Here is a 24,910-nt window from a genome sequence, read left to right as displayed (position 1 = left end):
TGAATAAATTAGACCTAACTAAGATTTTCTTTCGTTGAATTTGGTTTTGTAGGAAGACCTATGGCTTGAAATATTTCCAGTTGTAATTGAGGTTTGTTGAATTTTTTTTTTAATGTTTTACAAGATGATACTGTATTGGTGTTTTTTTTTACTACATTTTTGTTCTAATTACTTTTCTAGCTTCTATTATAGTTTTTATATGCAACTATAATGGAAGTGTGTGAAGATCTTAACATTTCCAAGTTGGACAAATCCAATATGTATCGAAAGGCATGCCTTTGGTGATCAAGATAAGATCACTGATTCAACAATTAAAGGACCTAGAAAGATGATGTTGGTGTTTGGTATGCTTTTTATTTTTGATGGTTTCACAATACTATAATACTATTTTAAGGACTGTAAAGTAAAAAAATATGTTGTCACTTCTTATAGAGCTTGTTTTTTCAGGATTAATTCAAGTTGCCCAATGATGATTATTTTTACAAATTCTTCAATTGTAGTTCTAGAAGCCAAGGAGAAGTTTAAAATTTTACCGGGGAAGGAGGTGTTGCATTGGCTATGTACACCACATATGAGGTTGGATCTTCATTGTCTTTTATCGTAGCCTTTCCATATGTCAATAGTAGGACAATTAAGTTTGAACGTAAATGAATTTGATCGGTTGTTTTACAAAGTCTATGAGGGTTTATTGTTGTCATCAGCACATTAGACTCCAACATAACACATTAGAAAATGACAGTTGTATATTACAATAATTCTCCTTGATGATAGTGCCAATAACAAAAAAGGATGCAAATTGAGGAACGCCAATCTTAATAAAACGTTGTTCACATATACAAAGCCAACTAAATGTGCCACATATTAGAAGGCAATGAGTCAAATGTGAGGCACCACAACCATCCATAGAGGGGAGGCTCACACAAATAACTAATTAAGGCTAAGTTCTACAAATCACCAAGATTTAGCCAATAGGACTAGTGGTTACTTAAAAATACTAGACTTAACATCTAGAATATTTTTTAGTTCTGGTCTTTGGAAACATTTTTTTATCTTATTTTTTGTCATTGTTCTTTTGTTTTGGTCCTTATAAATTTATTTATGAATTTATTTATAGTTTTTGTCATTGTTTTGTTGTTTTTGTCCTTGTAATTTGTAACATACTTTATTTGAATCTCTTCAATATCCAAGACATATGAACAAAACTATATTATTATATATATTACAATGACCGATAAATATATAAATTAATTTTTCCAGAACTAAAATAAAATAATAAGGACTAGAAATAAAATAAAAAATAATCCAAGGACCAAAAATTAAAAAAATTAAGTTTCCAGGAAAATATCCATCAAATCAACTATTGTTGAATCTAGAAAACAAGATCCGCACAAGAAGCCTCCCAAAAAAATACCACCACCAAAACCATGGACTACAAATCCTTTAGAACAAATTTAAAAAATTTTACAAAAAGTGATCCACACATTCATTATTAATTTACTTTTGATTTATTAAACTTAAAATGATGGCATTTATGTATTTCAATATTATATATGCTTTAATTTTAAAAAAGGAGTTGTGATAAAGTATATAATTTACTAAATAAAATATTAATATTTATTACAGTAGTAAAACATTTTGTGCCTATATAATAGAGAAGACCTTAGCCTTGTTACACAAAAAATATATAATATAAGGTGAAATCCAGCAAAATGAGTTCTCAAAGTTATCAATCTTCATTTCTTTTAAGTGTTTTATGCATTACTTTCATTTTGATTTCAGGTAATGGGAGAAGTCAGTTCTATCCTTTTTAAGTTTTGTTCTTTTACTTAATAATTTACTAGTTTATATTGAAATTTATATATTTTAGTTATCATAGTCCTTATTTTTCATAGAGATTAAAAACTTTTATATGTTAAATCAGCATGCTTCAATAATAGTGTATGAAGTAACAATAATAATAAATTAAATTTTTAAAAACAGATGATGAGGTGAACTTATGTGCATATATTTTTTCATTTATGTTTGTTTCAGGAATTGCTACTAGTTTGGATACTCCCGCACAACTAGATTGTCCTTACGGAAGAAACGGACCACCAGATGCTTGCTGCATAGATGTTTGTAATTCAAATTGCGGTACAGAATGTCTTAGAAAGGGATTTCAGAAAGGTGGACAATGTTGGTTTCCACATGGACAAGATAATTGTTGTTGTTTTATTTAGTGAATTATGATGTATCATCACCATTGATAAAAATAAAAATAGAAAAGGAATTTTACCTTATCTTTAAAATTCATAATGTGTAAGAACATTTTGTGATGTTTGAGAAGCTCGTTATTATCATTGAATTCACTTAATAAACATTTCTTGCTAATGTTTTATGTAACAAAGTTTTATAATGTTAATTCAATGATCTAAATTTTAAAACTATATTAAATCCACTCTTAAAAAATTTAATGCTTTTCTACATAAAATATATCATATTTATGTTAGTCCTTTAAAAAGACTTCTGTTAGTCTAATTGGAATTTTCTGTTAAATTTTGTAAAGAAACGTTAACAAATGCATACATGGCTATCTAGTCGGATGTATTAATATGACATGGATTTTTTATTATTTGAAATTTATTATTATAATTGGTTATTGTTGAAACACATTTCTTCAAAATTGAAGTAACCCTAGTTTGGTTCAAAGTTGAGACATGTTATCTGAAGAGCAAAGAGAGTACGATCTCCGCCGCCACCAACAACATCACTTCCAATTTCAACAACCTCCTCACCATTCCATTATTGTAAATGTTATAGGGTGGGTACATATAAATATAAAACGTGTTTTTGAATCGGGATTCAACACTTTCTATTCACCTCTTCAAAACCTTATTTTTTTACTCATTCTCAATCTTCTTCTTCCCTATGCTCTTCTCTATTCTTGATTTACCCCAAAACCCCAAACTGAGCCTGACTATTTTAAAGATAAATGAAATTAGGTTCGCTCGTTAACTTAAATCTCAACTGTTCATGTTTTATTTTATTATAATTTGTGTTTAATTAAAATTGAGGTGTTTCCTATTGTGTAGCTTTTAATGCTTAATAAAAATCTTTCTTTTTAATATTATAAAGAATAAGATGGCAAAGAATGTTTGATGTTTTAATATTTAGGTTATTTGAATAAATTAGACCTAACTAAGATTTTCTTTCGTTGAATTTGATTTTGTAGGAAGACCTATGGCTTGAAATATTTCCAGTTGTAATTAAGGTTTGTTGAATTTTTTTTTTAATGTTTTACACGATGATACTATATTGGTGTTTTTTTTAACTACATTTTTGTTCTAATTACTTTTCTGGCTTCTATTATAGTTTTTGTATGCAACTATAATGGAAGTGTGTGAAGATCTTAACATTTCCAAGTTGGACAAATCCAATATGTATCGAAAGGCATGCCTTTGGTGATCAAGATAAGATCACTGATTCAACAATTAAAGGAACTAGAAAGAAGATGTTGGTGTTTGGTATGCTTTTTATTTTTGATGGTTTCACAATACTATAATACTATTTTAAGGACTGTAAAGTAAAAAAATATGTTGTCACTTCTTATAGAGCTTGTTTTTTCAGGATTAATTCAAGTTGCCCAATGATGATTATTTTTACAAATTCTTCAATTGTAGTTCTAGAAGCCAAGGAGAAGTTTAAAATTTTACCGGGGAAGGAGGTGTTACATTGGCTATGTACACCACATATGAGGTTGGATCTTCGTTGTCTTTTATCGTAGCCTTTCCATATGTCAATAGTAGGACAATTAAGTTTGAACGTAAAAGAATTTGATCGGTTTTTTTTACAAAGTCTATGAGGGTTTATTGTTGTCATCAGCACATTAGACTCCAACATAACACATTAGAAAATGACAGTTGTATATTACAATAATTCTCCTTGATGATAGTGCCAATAACAAAAAAGGATGCAAATTGAGGAACGCCAATCTTAATAAAACGTTGTTCACATATACAAAGCCAACTAAATGTGCCACATATTAGAAGGCAATGAGTCAAGGCTCATCTTAGTATCAAATACAAAAAGCTGAAAAAGCTATTTGATTCTGAAACTAAGAAGCTGGAAGTGGAAAATTCTTAAATAAAGGAAAAAGTTTTAAAATTATCCACAGATATTGGATCTCCTTCTGACTCAGAAAAATCCATTCTTAGTCTCAATCATATTCTGAAAGAATATGACTCGAGTTTTAGAAAGTTCTTATCTAGAAGTATTGGCAGAAGTCATCTTTCTTCTATGATATATGGTGTTTCTGGAAACAAAAGGATTGGCGTTGGCTATGAGGGTGATACCCCACACAAATTTGAACCTGTAGATGATATGAAAATCACATACAAGCCATTGTATGATCAGTTCAAATATGGCCACTCACATGATATTAGGATCACTTCACATGCCAAAAGCTTTCATGCTACACACACTAAGAAGCATGTGACATAACCTAGAAAATATCATGCTGCTAAACCTAAGGAATATCATGCTGTACCTCCTGTTGTTTATTATGTTAAACCCAAGTTCAATCAGAACTTGAGGAAAACTAACAAGAAAGGACCCAAGAAATTGTGGGTACCTAAGGAGAAGATAATTTTTGTTGCAGATATCCTTGGCAGCAAAGAAGACAAAGCACAACATGTCATGGTACCTGGACTCTGGGTGCTCGCGACACATGACGGGAAGAAGGTCTATGTTCCAAGACCTGATGCTTAAGTCTGGTGGAGAAGTCAAGTTTGGAGGAGATCAGAAGGGCAAGATTATTGGCTCTGGAACCATAAGTACTGGTAACTCTCCTTCCATATCTAATGTACTTCTTGTAGAAGGAATAGCGCATAACTTATTGTCCATAAGTCAATTAAGTGACAATGGTTATGACATAATCTTTAATCAAAAGTCTTGCAAGGCTGTAAGTCAGAAGGATGGCTCAATCCTATTTACAGGCAAGAGAAAGAACAACATTTATAAGATTGATCTTTCTGATCTTAAGAAGCAGAAGGTGACTTGCCTTATGTCTGTTTCTGAAGAGCAATGGGTCTGGCACAGAAGATTAGGCCATGCTAGTTTGAGAAAGATTTCTCAGATTAAAAAACTAAATCTGGTCAGAGGTCTCCCAAATCTGAAATACAAATCAGATGCTCTTTGCGAAGCATGTCAGAAGGGCAATTTCTCCAAACCTGCATTCAAATCTAAGAATGTTGTCTCTTCCTCTAGGCCGCTAGAACTTCTGCACATTGATCTGTTTGGACCAGTAAAAACAGCATCTGTCAGAGGGAAGAAATATGGATTAGTCATCGTAGATGATTATAGCCGCTGGACTTGGGTAAAGTTCTTAAAACATAAGGATGAGTCTCATTCAGTGTTCTTTGAATTCTGCACTCAGATTCAATCTGAGAAGGAGTGGAAAATCATAAAGGTCAGAAGTGATCATGGTGGCGAATTTGAGAACATATTCTTTAAGGAGTTCTTCAAAGAAAATGGTATTGCCCATGATTTCTCTTGCCCTAGAACTCCACAGTAAAATGGAGTTGTAGAGCGAAAGAATAGGACTCTACAAGAAATGGCCAGAACCATGATCAATGAAACCAATATGGCTAAGCACTTCTGGGCAGAAGCAATAAATATTGCATGTTATATTCAGAATAGAATCTCTATAAGACCTATTCTAAATAAGACTCCTTATGAATTGTGGAAGAACAGAAAGTCCAACATTTCATATTTTCATCCTTTTGGATGTGTCTGTTTCATTCTGAATACTAAAGATCATCTTGGTAAGTTTGATTCTAAGGCACAAAAGTGTTTCCTTCTTGGATATTCTGAACGCTCTAAAGGCTACAGAGTATACAATACTGAAACATTGGTTGTAGAAGAATCAATCAATATTAGATTTGATGATAAGCTTGGTCTTGAAAAGACAAAGCAGTTTGAGAATTTTGCAGATTTAGATATTGATATATCAGAAGCTGAAGATCTCAGAAGCAAAGGATCAAAAGATCAAGTTGCTGCGTCTTTAGAGAATCTCAGAATTTCTGAAGAGCCAACGGTCAGAAGATCTTCTAGACTCACATCTGCTTACTCAGAAGATGTCATTCTTGGAAAGAAGGATGATCCTATCAGAACTAGATCCTTTCTAAAGAATGGTAGTCAGAACAATTGATCAGAATCAGAAGATGAGAAGTTCTATCCTTCATCAGAAGCGAATTCTATGTAACACAGCTGTCACCAAGCGCTTTCTGATGGTGAACACGTGTTCACACGATAGGTAAAAGCGTGCGTGAAACTGATGGGACGCCGCCCTAGGTAACTGTGTAAATCATTTCAAATATCACGTTCTCTCACCTAACGTCACTCATCATTTAATGCATTTGATTTCAATTGATTCTATAACTGTTCATTCTCATAAATTTAATGCATTCTTTTTCAAATCCGCCTCTATATATTCATTTCAAATCATAACGTTTATCTTTTTCGCTCTCATTCTCTCTCTTCTTGCATGCATTTCTGCAACCTGTTTGCCCTTTTCTCTAACCCTAAACACAAAACCAAAAAGAAATCCAGTAATCTCAATTGTGCTAAAATGGATGCTTCTTCATCACAAGTCATTGGTTCATCTTCTCAGCAACGTCAACAAGGAGAAGATCAACAGATTGTTCCTGTAGTCACTTGCTCGATTCCTAGGAATGAGTTGGAAGTGATTTGTGAATTAGTGGTTGATTTTGATAGTCTTGAGGAACATGAGTTTCATCTCAAGGATGACATGCTATTTCAAGGGTGGACGTCATTGTTTTCTGAGTTCTGTGGACCGGTTTACCCAGAACTGGTAAAGGAATTTTGGGTTCATGCTGTAGTAGCCCCTAAAGCTATTATATCTTTTGTTCATGGAAGAATGGTTGTCATCACTGAGAACATTCTGAGGATGAGTTCTGAGGATGCCGTTCTGACTGTTTTATACACATATGTAGAGAAAACAAAGCGTGCCAAAGATATGAAGGATCTTTACAAAGTCTGGACCAAGATTCTTCTAGGGTGTTTCTATCACAGAAAATCAACCCTCTCCCCAGATTTTGTCAACAAAGAGCAGCAATACATTCTGTACTGCATTGGCACTCAGAAGAAGGTTGATATTATCTACATAATCTTCAATCATATGTGGAATATTGTAAGGGATTCCAGAAATTCCTTCAGAACGAAGAAAGGTAACATTATTCCATTTGGAAGAATAATTACCAATCTTCTGGTTCATACCAAGACTATTGAAGACTTGGAAGCTCAAGGAATTATCAAGGATCCTGTTACTGACACAGGAAGCTGCTTGAATGCCCACACCTTGATAAAGATGAATCTTATTCAAGCTGTTAGAGTCATTCCTCAACCTCTCCCTGGAGCAAGAAGCAGAAGAAGTCATGTTCTTGCTGAGTTTGAAACGTTTTTCAGAAGCGAGCTGCCAGAAGTTAAGGCTCTATATCTTGACACTCTCAAAGAAGGTGGTGCTCAAGATGCTCCTGCTAAAGGTGGTCGTAAGAAAGCTTCCACTTCCAGGCCTACAGTTTCAGAAGATGTTTCAGAAGCTGCACCAGAAGTTGTTGCAAATAAAGAAAGAAGGACAAAGCGTAAGTTTGATCGTCCTTCTGTTGACTAGGAGAAGGAAACCCAAGAAGAAGCTGCTGCAGTAGTTGATAAGAATGCTGCTGAAAGAGAAGTTATTGCTAAAGAAAATCAGGAAGTATTAGTTGAAAATGAAAATAATGAATAAGAAGCTACTGAGAGAAGGAAGAAGAATAAGAGAAAGTTGAAGAAAAATAAGAATGTAGAAGATGGAAAGGAAGTAGAATAGAAGAAGAAAAAGAAAAGAAAATTAATAATAGAAGATTCGGATGAAGAAGAAGAGATTCCAGAAGCTGTGAATCAGCAAGAAAAAGAAAATCAAGAAATTGTAACTCAAGAAGTTGAAGGTCAAGAAGCTGTGGATAGAGAGAAATAGAGACTGGTGTCATACCCCAAATTTGTCCTACCCTTTAACTTCTAACTGGCTTAGGCTTTGCATTCATGTACATACATCACTTAGGTCATAATCCATACCCATGCATGCATATCATTGGTATCAATCAAAGACCAGCAGGAAAGAACTTTTGTGGCAAGGTATCGATTGAAGAGTACAAGCTTACAAATCATCTGGTCTCCCAAATCAGGGTTTCTTTGACCAAAGTCAACCAGTCGACTTTCTGGTCAACATTCAATCAGGAATGGCTTCTATGTGTGAAAAGTTCTCATACTGACTAGGTGGATGTGTTTGTCTGACTGGATTTGACTTGCGGAGATTTAATCGGGAATTTCATCAATAGTCGGAAAAATCAGAACAGTTGACTTTTGGGGTCAAAATCAGAAGAAGTATTCAAATATTGACTTTTGGTGGAAAATTAATCAAGAAAAGTCGAAGAATGGATAAAATCGGGAGTTTGACAAAAAGTTGCCAAAATAGCAAAAAGACAAGTTTCCAACACTTAGAAAAATTTTTGGGACTTTAAATCTGGATGAGCAGTCCACTTCAGCACTAGATTACACGTGGCAAATGGCATTTTTTAAAGAAAATTCCAACATCAAAGTTGTTCCTCTCATGGAGAAGAACAACTTTGTAGCTGGACACTTTTTCATTTGAAGCTTGTATGAAGAGGTAAAGTGGTGTGAAGTTTCTGAAAACTCATTCAAACCAAGTCACAACCCAGGTCACAAGTCAGGTCATGACCTGGCATTTTAACAAACACATGGCATGCCAAATCTCAAGACAATTTTAGAGCTCTACAGAAGTGCCATGAGTGCAAACTTGGTATGCATCTCTTCCTTGCCATCTCCTCTATCCATTGAAACAAGAATTGAGTGAATTGGATGAATATTGAATAAATGGCAAGCCCCCAAAGTCATGCCCTCGCACTGGCCAGAATGCAGCATAAGGCTGGGCATAAAATTCTGGGCACGCATGCATATCATCAAGCATATGGTGGGCTGGATTCAGATTCGATTTTCTTCCTCCACCAGTCTCCATATTGAACAAGCTTGGTCTCAAATGACTCCTTACCATACCCTCTATCCATTGAGCTAATGTGCATTAATTTTGGCAACATGATCAAGGGGATATAAAGCTCTAAAGTGACCCTCTCATAATGTTCTGCTCGGGCTAAGACATGAGCCAACCTCTTGCTGCATGCGCGCATGTACCAGCATAATGGAATGCTTCCATGTTCCAAACAAATTTGAGAGAATTCCATGTATCATCTCTCAATAATTCCAACACCAAAGTTGATCCACTATATGCCCTCTTTCCATTGATCGAAAGGCCATGATTTTTAGTTGTTTGGTTGGCAGTTTATAGGGCCTTAAAGTGAGCAACTTGAAACTGTTTCAATACTTAGCCATTGCCATAATGTTCCATGCAAGCAAGCCATGCAGGAGAAAGCTCCACTACTACACAACACACTACAAGTCCCACATTCAAAAAATGAGAAAAGCTGCTGCAATTGCATATTCCAAGTTCCACATTCAGGAAAAGCATCTCATTCATCTTGCACTCACACTATAAAAACAACCCTCTCTCTCACTTCTCATTTTCACGATTTTTTTCACTCACTCAAACACGCTTCATTCTTCATTTCTCAGTTTTTCACTCATCTTCTCTCCTCGTTCTCTCTCTCTCTTCTCTCATCTCTCTCCACCACAACCACCATAACAGAAATCGGTTACACTCTCTAACCACCTTCAACCACCACGAGCTACCTTCATCACCTTCACTCTTCAACCACCGTCTTCACCGATCACCACCATAACCGAATTCTAAACCACCAACAACCATCAACCATTAACATCATCATCCTATTGATTCAATCACGTTCATGGCAAGAATTTATATTCTTCTCTTTTAGCCATCTCAGCATCATCACCGGCGAGGTAACAGTTTTGACGACGGATTCAGAAGCTCCATCATTCATCGTGAGTTTATTTCTCTCGGTTCAAGCGTCAGCTATGATTCTGATCCCTCATCTCCTTCGAACGTGAGCTTGTGGAGGTTCGTGAAGATTTTCTCACGTCTGGATTCAAGAACTCCTTCAGATTCAGAGGGTTGGAGAAGTATAGCTTCGTGGAGTTCTCTCTTCTTGAATCAAGACTCGACAAGTAAGCGTTTCTGCGAACTCCTCAGCATGTTAGCAATAGGCATTTATGTTCAGTTTTCTTGATTCTTGAAACTAATTCAGTTGGTTCGAAATGCTTGATGTTTAGATGTTTAAGTCATGTTTTAGAATCCATTATTGAATTATGAACACTTTGATGTGAGTAGAGAGAGTTTCGGTGAAGAGTGTGTAGGTTAGGGTTTCGTAGATGCTCACGGTTTTGAATTTATGATGTGAATTAGAGGAAACCGGTGCTAGATTTATGCTCAGGAGGAAGTTTTGAGTGGATTAGTGTTGGTCTGAGCAATTTCTGGGCTTTTTTTCTTACTCCGGCGAAGCTAGCCACCGGAGAAGACGACCGGAGCTAGTCTCCGGCGTCTGCATGTATTTGTATGTTTTCCCTTACGTGTCTGATTCCCATTGGCTATGCTTGCAGCATTTTTCCTTTTTGTCCTTTTTTAAATAATTGGCTTGCGTTGTGTTGCAATATGAGTGGCCCAGGTTTATTCTTGGCATTTTGTGACTTAAAAGCTTAGTGAACCAATTGATATCATATCCACATGGTTTTAATGTCACGTTTATTTTGATGAAAAGAACCATAGTGTAAGTAATCCACATGCTGAACAAAAACAATAAATGCAATGCTGATAAAATAAAAATGGGAAGGGTATAATATTTGCTTGGGCTGCTGGAATTATTTGCTTAGTGGGCTTAATATGAATTTGCTGGCTACGCACCCTGATTGCTATCACTAGCATACGCTTCCGGTATTGGTCCATGGCGCCACTGATATCAACACCACCCAATTTTCTGGCCCAAGTGCAGTGTAAATAGATTCTAGTTCATTTGGATATTGCTAATTCACCCCCTGCTGACAATTGAGAAAATCAATTAAAAATAGTTTCCTTTTGTTATTTCGCATATTAATTCGATTTTGGCTTAAATGAGAAATAATAAAAACTGTTTTTCCTAACCAATTAGAACTTTAGGAATTTTGTAGTTACCTTTTTTTCAATGTTAATTGTTGAATTTCCTTGTCTTTGATTGGTTGATAAATAATAAAAACGCATAGCTTGTTGGTTTTAATTCTAAAAATAGTTTTTAAACATGAATCAAAAATACAATTGCTTGTGAATGTTTTTCATAAATAGTTTAGATTTTGTTCCTTTTATTTTTGTGAATATTTTTCATTGTGAAATGCTTAAATAATTTCTTCCCCTTTTCTATTAGGAGTTAGAATTAGAATGACATAGATGTAGAAATTAGGACTAGTTCCCTTTTTCATCCTTCTTCTTTTACAACCATAAAACATCTAATAAATACTTGAATAAAAATCCCCATAAAAAATACAAAGAAAATACTTAAAACACTAATAATCAAAGTGAAAATTCTTAAAAAGGGAATGGAAGCTTGAAACATCCCTTGCTTAAGGGAATGTTCGAGTGCTTGGATCTCCCTTGCTTAAGGGTCCCATTCAGGCGTAAGTTCCCAACTTCTAAAAAACACCAACCAAAGAGTAACTCGAGTTTCCCTTGCTTAAGGGATTTCCTCGAAACGCTCAAAATCACTCTCTCACCTCCTTTCTTAAGGGCATTGTTATCTCCGCTCTATTGCATCCTAGGCTGTCCCCTTATGCAAGAGCGCGAGCGTTAACTCCGCCCAACTAAAAAACACAAAAACAAACAGAAAATCTTGAGCTGAACTACGGCGCTCTGATTCCTGAAAAGGATACGTAGGCATTAAGTCGCGGGGCTTGAACGAGCACACTTGTAAATATTCCTTCTTTTCCCCGTATTTCTTTTGCATTCATTCACATGTAGACATAGACATAGTACACACCCTTTAGATAGAAACAAACATAGGTGGATACCATCGAGTACGATGGGCGCGAGGGGTGCTAATACCTTCCCCTTGCGTAACCGACTCCCGTACCTAGATTCTCTGGTCGAAAGACCTCGCTCTTATTCTTTGTTAGGTTTTCTGATATTCCTTTCCCTTATGAGATAAATATATTGGTGGCGACTCTGTTCATTTTTCGCGAGCGTGCGACAGCTGGCGACTCTGCTGGGGACTACCTAAGCAAGTCGATCCTAGCCTTTGTTTGTTTTATTTTATTGGGTGTTTATTTGTTTTTTTTATGTCTATATCTTGTATATATGTTTGCATGTTTATTTTATGCTTGCATATCATGTTTATTTCCGCTTGCACATCATGCATCTGGACTATATTATGGGTCCCCGTGGGGGCCACATATTTTTCTGCTTTGTTTTGCAGGTGGGGGGTTTTTGTGAGGTAAAAGGCCCTCTACCCAGGCCAGTGACACATAGGATTAGCGTGGATGCTCATGTTGACTCCCGTGGCTCTTGCTACGATCGAGCTTGACATGGGGTACCACAACTGGGCGAGGTTCTTTCATGGAACACTGTGTCTGGCACGCTTGTTGCCTCAAACACTTTGTACCCCATGGGAACTGTAGACCCTAGTGACCATTAGGGACCACTTGTCCGTGTCTAGACTTCATACCCGTGAGATTGGGGTGGGACAGGAAACCTTGACTCCTACATATCATTGCTTCTTCATATTTGAGGTCGGACCTTTATTTGGTCTGTTCTCATGGTGCTTGATATTCTGGTATTCAAAAAGGCGTCGAACCTTTGATCCTGTGACATTTGGCCTGCAAGGAGGTTTTATATCAGTCATTCAGAGGATTGTGCAGTGGTTTCTAAGATTATTTGGACCTTGATCCCATGTTTTTGCATTGCATAACATCATCGCTTTATCCACTCCATTTGTGGGGGATCCTAAAGTCTATTTCCAAAAAAAAAATATATAAAAAAGAGAGAGAAAAAGAAAAAAGGAAATAGAAAAGCAAAAAAAGAAAAGAAAAGATATTATATACAAAAAGGCTTGGATTCCAAAAGAAAAAAAGAAAAAGGAAAGTGCGAAAAGACTTTAGGATCTCTCATAAATGAAACATGCATTCATACTATCATGCATTTCATGGTTCTTTCAAAGACTTATGGGACCCTTTCTTCCAGATTTCAAGATCATCAACAGATTTGACTTCTCACCGCCACGAACTCCAAGATCAACTATGGAACAACTCCGTGAGGAAATGGAAGAGATGAGGGAACAAATGGGTCATCTTATGTTTGAAATGCAAGAATTGATCCATAATCAGGGTGCACTAAAAGAGGAAAACAGTCAGTTGAAGACTCAAGTGAGTTTGGTCATGGAAGTTCTGAAAAAGGTACTAAGAAAGGAGGGTGATGTTATTCCTACTGCTGCAACAGAGGTCGTTGATCTCTTCTCTCCAATAGGATCTCCTCCAATTCATGGGATGTTTTTTGGAGTCCATCCACAACTTCAAGTGCCGTTACCTCCACGTCAATTTGTTCATGTCCCTAGAATGAATCAAGGAGGCCGAATGTGTGGGCAAAAACCTAAGATGCCTCAAAGGGTTCTTGATCCGATCCCGATGCCTTATGCTCAGTTACTTCCCCGCTTGCTGGAACTTCGGTTGGTTGAGCTACGCGATTTGTCCATGCCTGAAAAGCTTCCCCCCAGTTTTGATGCCAATGCTCGATGCTAGTTCCATTCTGGGGCACCTGGCCATGATATTGAGAATTGTAGGGCGCTGAAGCAGCAAATTCAAGATCTCATTGACTCCAAAGCAATATCATTCACTCCAAATGGCCTGCACATAAAACGAAGAGTTCATGCATAAGTGAATGTCCGTATTCCAGAAAGTATCACCAAAAAAAAATAATAATAATAATGATAATAAGCCCAAATGGAGTCAAGGCTCCTCAACTATGGCGATCATCATTTCATTTCCGTATTCTCATTTCAGTATTTCCTGTTTTGTAGAAGGCTACTTCCTTGTTTGAACTCATTGGTATAATAATAATGAAAACACCACAAATTCTCGAGCAACTTTGTCAGAATCTTTTTCAAAAAGTAATCAAGGATGTTTTGTAGAAGCATCTCTCATTCTCAAGGTTCTTGTGCTCAGTTGTATCCGTGGAGGTTGGTGTTTCAGTTGGTGTTTGAGCTCTCCTTGCAACAAATAGCTTCTCTAAGTTTGGTGACCACACAAGGTTCCTCCATGTTTGATGGCAAATACTTCTTCAATGAATATGCTTGGGGCTCCCGCACGAGGGATAAGCAAGACGCACTCTTATCTTGAGCATTGCATCATTCGCATTGCTCGAATCCCTAAAGCATTACAAATTCTTGGGTGACTTCGTCAGAATCTTCTTCCGTGTGATAATCAAGAGTGTTCTTCACAATGCTTCTCATTCTCAATGTTCTACTTCATATATCAGTTGCTTTTTCTCAGGATCTCCTTCTCAGTGGCCTTGCTAGTTAACAGAGACAAGAAGAATATGAGAAACAAATTGATGTGATTCTATTGCCTTGTGCTCATTCGTTTCCTTGTTTGTTGGAATCACAATTGGTTAAGATTCTAGTATTGGGACTTCTTCACCACAAGTAGCTCTCTTGAGTTGATGATCATACAAGATTCTTCCCATTTATGATGGAGATTACTACTCTAGCAACTATGCTTGGGGCTCCCGCACGAGGGATAAGCAAGACGTACTCTTATCTTGAGCATTGCATCACTCGCATTGCTCGAATCCCTAAAGCAAGGCAAAAGTTTACAACTCTTGGGTGACTTCGTTGGAGTTTTCTTTTGAAGTAATCTGAAGTATTTGGAAGGAACTGCAGAAAGTATTCAAGCTCAATAAGTCCAGACGGAGTCAAGTCTCCTCAACAATGGCATTCATTTAGTTTCTTTATTGCATTCTCATTTGTAACATTTCATTGTTTGTTTAAGCATTGCTAGCATGTAAAAACTTGTTAATTTCTGAATGAAAATAAAATACATTGTTTATGTTTGTCTTGAAGTAATCCATTCGTTTTCACTCATAAAATGTTTTTGGCATTACGATACCAACTTTACTAATCTCTTGCTTAGGCAAAGAGCCGAGGGAGAATGATGAAAAATAAAAATGCAAAATCTCTAATCGTGTGTTTTTGAAATAAAACTCTACTGAGGATGTACATGCATTATTTCAAATTCCCAAACACCGGAGATATAAGGGAGATTGACCCTCGTTAACCCCTTTGAGCCTTGAAGTAGGAGTTTCTTTTCTAATCACAAAAACCCTTATTTTAACCCTGGGGCAGGGTAGTGTTCATTTAACTTGATCGAGCTTTCAAAACTCACCAAAAGGGTATGCATCCAAGGATACAACAATGGTTATCCTTCAAAAGGTTAAGGAATGTCAAGACCGCAATGATTATCCTTATTCCATCAAGAGATCAAGAGATGACGATGCCACAATGGTAATCCTTCATCAAATCAAAGGAGTGAGGCGGTCGCAATCACCTCCAACGAATCAAAGATAATGCGAGGTCACACGACTTGTTAAAAAAAATATAGCAAAAAAAGAAATGGCATAAATAAGAAGAAAAAGATGAAAAGAAAAATGACAAAAGAAGCATAAAAAAGAAGAGGATGAAATTGCCAAGCAAGAACAAAGTCGTGTGACAATGAATCAGAAGAATAAAAGGTGAGTGACCGCCATGTCCAAAGAACCTCAGTGATTCCTCAACCATTTCAAATTCCTTGTGAGGGATGAACACTCGTGTCGAGTTAACTGAATATAGGAATGGAGAACATCATGAAGGGGGTGGGTACAAATAATTTTGAGCCTAAAAATCCTTTGTTTTCTAAAAACCGCGAACCCGGCCAAATTACAACCCTTAAAAGTCCTAATTGAAGTAGGGTTTATTTTGAAAGCGCACTCCGATGAGATAGCATTTAACTGACTCCCAATGAAGCGTGACACATATCCATGTTGGTATCGTATGCTTGCTTTATCTTCCATATGCAAAAATCGAGGTTGTGTCAACTAGTGATTCGGTCACAAGAGGTCGCAACCTCATTTCACAAAAAAGTTTTACAACTTCAAGACTAACATAGGCTTTGCATTAGAATTATCATTCTTAGAATTAAGATTCTTTTGCATACAAAATATGTGCTTAACATCAAGGGAGTTGCCATGATGAGAGTCAGTGATTAACTTGATCATGTCAAAGTACAAGAGACTTGAGAACTCCGAGGAGTAAAAGTTAATCATTTCAAATGTTGACCGTCAAGGGGCAGGTTCTCCAAAGAACTCCGTTGGGCATGAACAGTTAATGCTTTCCTTGATTACCTTGAAGGGAAGAGTTTGAAGACTCCTCTGAGCGTGGTAAAGTTGTTTCTATGTTTGTTTGACTCCAAAACAAAGAAAGCCTTGAGGATTCTAGTAAGACGCACCTAATCAGGGGCAATTGAATAGAGGTTTGACCTCTCAAATTTGGCATATCTGGGGCAATCAAGTCGAGGAATCTCTCTCAAATCCAACCAATCTGGGGCAGTTACGTCGAGATTTGACAAATCTCTCCAAAGATCCATTGGGGCAAATTCCTCCATAAGTCACGAAGCTTGGGGCACAATTCTGAGTTGTTTGTCGCTCCATGACCATAGGAGTTTATTTCTTCTAGAATCTTGGTCTCTCCCCAAGCATGGAGTTTATTTCTCCCGAGAGTTTGTTCCATTCCTCAAGCACTGGAGTTTATTTCTCCCAGGAGAGGTTCTACTTCCCTAATTAAGGCTCCTTATCTGGATTTCTCATCCCCAACATGGTGAATCGAGGGAATCTCCTCGAGTTGAAAATCCTCCAAGCAGTGGCACATGGTGAGAAGTCAGAAATCATTCTTCAAGTCAAGAAAAAGTGCATCTTACAAATCAAAGTCCAATATCTATTGGCACCTCCATATGGTCCTTAACACTAAGGGGATTCTCCCTGGTGTTTACCTCACTAATGCCTTTATTTGGTACTCTGCATATAGCGTTCACTGCATATAGCATTGCATCCTCAAAAGCGTAGCATATCCGTCAAAGCGGATCATTACGCCATAGAAAAATTCAAACATGCATACAAAGCATAAGCCAGATAATACAAATCAGCACTCAATCAAGATGACGATACTTCCCCACATAAAATATTGTCCTTACAAACTTCGATTGATATCTGCTAATACATTACAAATCTCCTCAAGCCACGGTGCCGATACCTGGTATCCTTAATCCCCAAAAGAAGTCTCATTTTCTCTCTCCAACGAGGATCGAATGCAATGTCTTTCTTCGTCAGAATCGTTGTCTCCGAGGTTATTTCCCGTGTGTTGCGTGCAAATTAGAGCGTGAATGAGGGTGGGCATTCAACCCATCTCATTTTTTCAATCGTTTGAATGATCATACTTGGTGTGTGGCAATTCGAACGATTGCCGCTCTTGAAGAGTTACACCCCGCCTTTGGCCTGAGGGATTAATGTAATTCTTACGCTTCGCAAACATCAATATCTCCGTAATTCCCAGTGGTTACGTTCATCTTCTTGCCAAGTCTAGTTGTCACTAGTCTTGTTGTGGTTATTTCCCGTATGCCGCGTGCAAATTAGAGTGCGAATGAGGGTGGGCATTCAACCCATCTCATTTTTCAATCGTTTGAATAACCATACTTGGTGTGTGGCAATTCGAACGATTGCCACTCTTGAAGAGTTACACCCCGCCTTTGGCCTGAGGGATTAATGTAATTCTTATGCTTCGCAAGCATCAACATCTTCGTGATTATGTCTTTTGATCGAGTCTAGTCGTCACTAGTCTCCGTGGTCCCTTCCACCGTATGGGAAAACTTTTCAGGTCCAACCCCCGTGTTATGAATCCTTTGCCTTCCGACCTTCGAACCCTTTCAAAGCCCAGTTTCCAACCTGGCAAACCCTTTCAAAGCCCAGTTTCCAACCTGGCAAACCCTTTCAAAGCCCAGTTCCTAACCTGGCAAACCCTTTCAAAGCCCAGTTCCTAACCTGGCAAACCATTTCAAAGCCCAGTTCCTAACCTGGCAAACCCTTTCAAAGCCCAGTTTCCAACCTGGAAAACCTTTTCAAAGCACAGTTTCCAACCTGGCAAACCCTTTTCAAAGCCTAGTTTCCAACTTGGCAAACCTTTTCAAAGCCCAGTTTCCAACCTGGCAAACCTTTTCAAAGCCCAGTTCCCAACCTGGCAAACCCTTTCAAAGCCCAGTTTCCAACCTGGCAAACCATTTCAAAACCAACTTCCTTCTCCAAACCCCAATGTTGAGTCATAGATCGTAAGAGATCTTATTCTTTCAGTCTTGAAGATCATGCTTAGGTCTTCTCCTGGTGTCGATTCGATGTTGAGTCATAGATCGTACGAGATCTTATTCTTTCAGTCCTGAAGATCATGCTTAGGTCTTCTCCTGGTGTCGAGTCGATGTTGAGTCATAGATCGTAAGAGATCTTATTCTTTCAGTCCTGAAGATCATGCTTAGGTCTTCTCCTGGTATCGAGTCGATGTTGAGTCATAGATCGTAAGAGATCTTATTCTTTCAGCCCTGAAGACCATGCTTAGGTCTTCTCCTGGTGTCGAGTCGATGTTGAGTCATAGATCGTAAGAGATCTTATTCTTTCAAGCCCTGAAGATCGTACGAGATCCTCTCCTGGTGTCGAGTCGATGTTGAGTCATAGATCGTCAGAGATCTTATTCTGTCAGTCCTGAAGATCATGCTTAGGTCTTCTCCTGGTGTCGAGTCGATGTTGAGTCATAGATCTTAAGAGATCTTATTCTTTCAAGTCCTGAAGATCGTACGAGATCCTCTCCTGGTGTCGAGTCGATGTTGAGTCATAGATCGTACGAGATCTTTTTTCCTTTCGATCATTGTTTCATACAACCATTCTCTTTGAAAACCCTGTATTGGCACCGTTACCACGTTACAAGCTATCACCATCCAAATCCATTGCTCACTGTAAATATATCCACCAGAAAAACAAATTCCTCTCTTTCCCCAGCAGATATCAAAACAAAAATAAAGAATAAAGACCACTCCATCTCCTCGGGACAAATTTCGGGTCTTTGGTATTTAATCTTCTTCTACTCCGAATGTTCGAAAGGCTGGCGCCAATCTCACCTTCGAGTATAAGACGATTAAATAGGGGCAGCTGTCATACCCCAAATTTGTCCTACCCTTTAACTTCTAACTGGCTTAGGCTTTGCATTCATGTACATACATCACTTAGGTCATAATCCATACCCATGCATGCATATCATTGGTATCAATCAAAGACCAGCAGGAAAGAACTTTTGTGGCAAGGTATCGATTGAAGGGTACAAGCTTACAAATCATCTGGTCTCCCAAATCAGGGTTTCTTTGACCAAAGTCAACCAATCGACTTTCTGGTCAACATTCAATCAGGAATGGCTTTTATGTGTGAAAAAGTTCTCATACTGACTAGGTGGATGTGTTTGTTTGACTGGATTTGACTGGCGAAGATTTAATCGGGAATTTCATCAATAGTCGGAAAAATCAGAACAGTTGACTTTTGGGGTCAAAATCAGAAGAAGTATTCAAATATTGACTTTTGGTGGAAAATTAATCAAGAAAAGTCGAAGAATGGATAAAATCGGGAGTTTGACAAAAAATTGCCAAAATAGCAAAAAGACAAGTTTCCAACACTTAGAAAAATTTTTGGGACTTTAAATCTGGATGAGCAGTCCACTTCAGCACTAGATTACACGTGGCAAATGACATTTTTTGAAGAAAATTCCAACATCAAAGTTGTTCCTCTCATGGAGAAGAACAACTTTGTAGCTGGACACTTTTTCATTTGAAGCTTGTATGAAGAGGTAAAGTGGTGTGAAGTTTCTGAAAACTCATTCAAACCAAGTCACAACCCAGGTCACAAGTCAGGTCATGACCTGGCATTTTAACAAACACATGGCATGCCAAATCTCAAGACAATTTTAGAGCTCTACAGAAGTGCCATGAGTGCAAACTTGGTATGCATCTCTTCCTTGCCATCTCCTCTATCCATTGAAACAAGAATTGAGTGAATTGGATGAATATTGAATAAATGGCAAGCCCCCAAAGTCATGCCCTCGCACTGGCCAGAATGCAGCATAAGGCTGGGCATAAAATTCTGGGCACGCATGCATATCATCAAGCATATGGTGGGCTGGATTCAGATTCGATTTTCTTCCTCCACCAGTCTCCATATTGAACAAGCTTGGTCTCAAATGACTCCTTGCCATACCCTCTATCCATTGAGCTAATGTGCATTAATTTTGGCAACATGATCAAGGGGATATAAAGCTCTAAAGTGACCCTCTCATAATGTTCTGCTCGGGCTAAGACATGAGCCAACCTCTTGCTGCATGCGCGCATGTACCAACATAATGGAATGCTTCCATGTTCCAAACAAATTTGAGAGAATTCCATGTATCATCTCTCAATAATTCCAACACCAAAGTTGATCCACTATATGCCCTCTTTCCATTGATCGAAAGGCCATGATTTTTAGTTGTTTGGTTGGCAGTTTATAGGGCCTTAAAGTGAGCAACTTGAAACTGTTTCAATACTTAGCCATTGCCATAATGTTCCATGCAAGCAAGCCATGCAGAAGAAAGCTCCACTACTACACAACACACTACAAGTCCCACATTCAAAAAATGAGAAAAGCTGCTGCAATTGCATATTCCAAGTTCCACATTCAGGAAAAGCATCTCATTCATCTTGCACTCACACTATAAAAACAACCCTCTCTCTCACTTCTCATTTTCATGATTTTATTCACTCACTCAAACACGCTTCATTCTTCATTTCTCAGTTTTTCACTCATCTTCTCTCCTCGTTCTCTCTCTCTTCTCTCATCTCTCTCCACCACAACCACCATAACAGAAATCGGTTACACTCTCTAACCACCTTCAACCACCACGAGCTACCTTCATCACCTTCACTCTTCAACCACCATCTTCACCGATCACCACCATAACCGAATTCTAAACCACCAACAACCATCAACCATTAACATCATCATCCTATTGATTCAATCACGTTCATGGCAAGAAGTTATATTCTTCTCTTTTAGCCATCTCAGCATCATCATCGGCGAGGTAACAGTTTTGACGACGGATTCAGAAGCTCCATCATTCATCGTGAGTTTATTTCTCTCGGTTCAAGCGTCAGCTATGATTCCGATCCCTCATCTCCTTCGAACATGAGCTTGTGGAGGTTCGTGAAGATTTTCTCACGTCTGGATTCAAGAACTCCTTCAGATTCAGAGGGTTGGAGAAGTATAGCTTCGTGGAGTTCTCTCTTCTTGAATCAAGACTCGACAAGTAAGCGTTTCTGCGAACTCCTCAGCATGTTAGCAATAGGCATTTATGTTCAGTTTTCTTGATTCTTGAAACTAATTCAGTTGGTTCGAAATGCTTGATGTTTAGATGTTTAAGTCATGTTTTAGAATCCATTATTGAATTATGAACACTTTGATGTGAGTAGAGAGAGTTTCGGTGTAGAGTGTGTAGGTTAGGGTTTCGTAGATGCTCACGGTTTTGAATTTATGATGTGAATTAGAGGAAACCGGTGCTAGATTCATGCTCAGGAGGAAGTTTTGAGTGGAGTAGTGTTGGTCTGAGCAATTTCTGGGCGTTTTTTCTTACTCCGGCGAAGCTAGCCACCGGAGAAGACGACCGGAGCTAGTCTCCGGCGTCTGCATGTATTTGTATGTTTTCCCTTACGTGTCTGATTCCCATTGGCTATGCTTGCAGCATTTTTCCTTTTTGTCCTTTTTTAAATAATTGGCTTGCGTTGTGTTGCAATATGAGTGGCCCAGGTTTATTCTTGGCATTTTGTGACTTAAAAGCTTAGTGAACCAATTGATATCATATCCACATGGTTTTAATGTCACGTTTATTTTGATGAAAAGAACCATAGTGTAAGTAATCCACATGCTGAACAAAAACAATAAATGCAATGCTGATAAAATAAAAATGGGAAGGGTATAATATTTGCTTGGGCTGCTGGAATTATTTGCTTAGTGGGCTTAATATGAATTTGCTAGCCACGCACCCTGATTGCTATCACTAGCATACGCTTCCGGTATTGGTCCATGGCGCCACTGATATCAACACCACCCAATTTTCTGGCCCAAGTGCAGTGTAAATAGATTCTAGTTCATTTGGATATTGCTAATTCACCCCCTGCTGACAATTGAGAAAATCAATTAAAAATAGTTTCCTTTTGTTATTTCGCATATTAATTCGATTTTGGCTTAAATGAGAAATAATAAAAACTGTTTTTCCTAACCAATTAGAACTTTAGGAATTTTGTAGTTACCTTTTTTTCAATGTTAATTGTTGAATTTCCTTGTCTTTGATTGGTTGATAAATAATAAAAACGCATAGCTTGTTGGTTTTAATTCTAAAAATAGTTTTTAAACATGAATCAAAAATACAATTGCTTGTGAATGTTTTTCATAAATAGTTTAGATTTTGTTCCTTTTATTTTTGTGAATATTTTTCATTGTGAAATGCTTAAATAATTTCTTCCCCTTTTCTATTAGGAGTTAGAATTAGAATGACATAGATGTAGAAATTAGGACTAGTTCCCTTTTTCATCCTTCTTCTTTTACAACCATAAAACATCTAATAAATACTTGAATAAAAATCCCCATAAAAAATACAAATACTTAAAACACTAATAATCAAAGTGAAAATTCTTAAAAAGGGAATGGAAGCTTGAAACATCCCTTGCTTAAGGGAATGTTCGAGTGCTTGGATCTCCCTTGCTTAAGGGTCCCATTCAGGCGTAAGTTCCCAACTTCTAAAAAACACCAACCAAAGAGTAACTCGAGTTTCCCTTGCTTAAGGGATTTCCTCGAAACGCTCAAAATCACTCTCTCACCTCCTTTCTTAAGGGCATTGTTATCTCCGCTCTATTGCATCCTAGGCTGTCCCCTTATGCAAGAGCGCGAGCGTTAACTCCGCCCAACTAAAAAACACAAAAACAAACAGAAAATCTTGAGCCGAACTACGGCGCTCTGATTCCGGAAAAGGATACGTAGGCATCAAGTCGCGGGGCTTGAACGAGCACACTTGTAAATATTCCTTCTTTTCCCCGTATTTCTTTTGCATTCATTCACATGTAGACATAGACATAGTACACACCCTTTAGATAGAAACAAACATAGGTGGATACCATCGAGTACGATGGGCGCGAGGGGTGCTAATACCTTCCCCTTGCGTAACCGACTCCCGTACCTAGATTCTCTAGTCGAAAGACCTCGCTCTTATTCTTTGTTAGGTTTTCTGATATTCCTTTCCGTTATGGGATAAATATATTGGTGGCGACCCTTATAAATTTATTTATGAATTTATTTTTAGTTTTTGTCATTGTTTTGTTGTTTTTGTCCTTGTAATTTGTAACATACTTTATTTGAATCTCTTCAATATCCAAGACATATGAACAAAACTATATTATGATCTATATTACAATGACCAATAAATATATAAATTAATTTTTCTAGAACTAAAATAAAATAATAAGGACTAGAAATAAAATAAAAAATAATCCAAGGACCAAAAATTAAAAAAATAAAGTTTCCAGGAAAATATCCATCAAATCAACTATTGTTGAATCTAGAAAACAAGATCCGCACAAGAAGCCTCCCAAAAAAATACCACCACCAAAACCATGGACTACAAATCCTTTAGAAAAAATTTAAAAAATTTTACAAAAAGTGATCCACACATTCATTATTAATTTACTTTTGATTTATTAAACTTAAAATGATGGCATTTATGTATTTCAATATTATATATGCTTTAATTTTAAAAAAGGAGTTGTGATAAAGTATATAATTTACTAAATAAAATATTAATATTTATTACAGTAGTAAAACATTTTGTGCCTATATAATAGAGAAGACCTTAGCCTTGTTACACAAAAAATATATAATATAAGGTGAAATCCAGCAAAATGAGTTCTCAAAGTTATCAATCATCATTTCTTTTCAGTGTTTTATGCATTACTTTGATTTTGATTTCAGGTAATGGGAGAAGTTAGTTCTATCCTTTTTAAGTTTTGTTTTTTTACTTAATAATTTACTAGTTTATATTGAAATTTATTTATTTTAGTTATCACAGTCCTTATTTTTCATAGAGATTAAAAACTTTTATATGTTAAATCAGCATGCTTCAATAATAGTGTATGAAGTAACAATAATAATAGATTAAATTTTTAAAAACAGATGATGAGGTGAACTTATGTGCATATATTTTTTCATTTATGTTTGTTTCAGGAATTGCTACTAGTTTGGATACTCCCGCACAACTAGATTGTCCTTACGGAAGAAACGGACCACCAGATGCTTGCTGCATAGATGTTTGTAATTCAAATTGCGGTACAGAATGTCTTAGAAAGGGATTTCAGAAAGGTGGACAATGTTGGTTTCCACATGGACAAGATAATTGTTGTTGTTTTATTTAGTGAATTATGATGTATCATCACCATTGATAAAAATAAAAATAGAAAAGGAATTTTACCTTATCTTTAAAATTCATAATGTGTAAGAACATTTTGTGATGTTTGAGAAGCTCGTTATTATCATTGAATTCACTTAATAAACATTTCTTGCTAATGTTTTATGTAACAAAGTTTTATAATGTTAATTCAATGATCTAAATTTTAAAATTATATTAAATCCACTCTTAAAAAATTTAAGGCTTTTCTACATAAAATATATCATATTTATGTTAGTCCTTTAAAAAGACTTTTGTTAGTCTAATTGGAATTTTCTGTTAAATTTTGTAAA

The 24,910-nt window shown here is 36.9% G+C and overlaps 1 long non-coding RNA gene across 1 annotated transcript; it reads left to right on the top strand.

Annotated features, from left to right (window-relative positions):
- The first annotated feature begins 24,100 nt into the window (after positions 1-24,100).
- Positions 24,101-24,654, top strand: LOC131657419 (uncharacterized). Its single transcript, XR_009300648.1, has 2 exons — positions 24,101-24,145; positions 24,398-24,654. It is a non-coding gene; the product is annotated as an uncharacterized LOC131657419 (long non-coding RNA).
- Positions 24,655-24,910: the final 256 nt, after the last annotated feature.

The sequence above is a fragment of the Vicia villosa genome, linkage group LG3 (assembly GCF_029867415.1).
Source record: "Vicia villosa cultivar HV-30 ecotype Madison, WI linkage group LG3, Vvil1.0, whole genome shotgun sequence".
NCBI classification, from domain to species: domain Eukaryota; kingdom Viridiplantae; phylum Streptophyta; class Magnoliopsida; order Fabales; family Fabaceae; genus Vicia; species Vicia villosa.
Note: the sequence above shows the minus strand (reverse complement) of the source record. Positions and strands in the feature narration are given on the sequence as shown.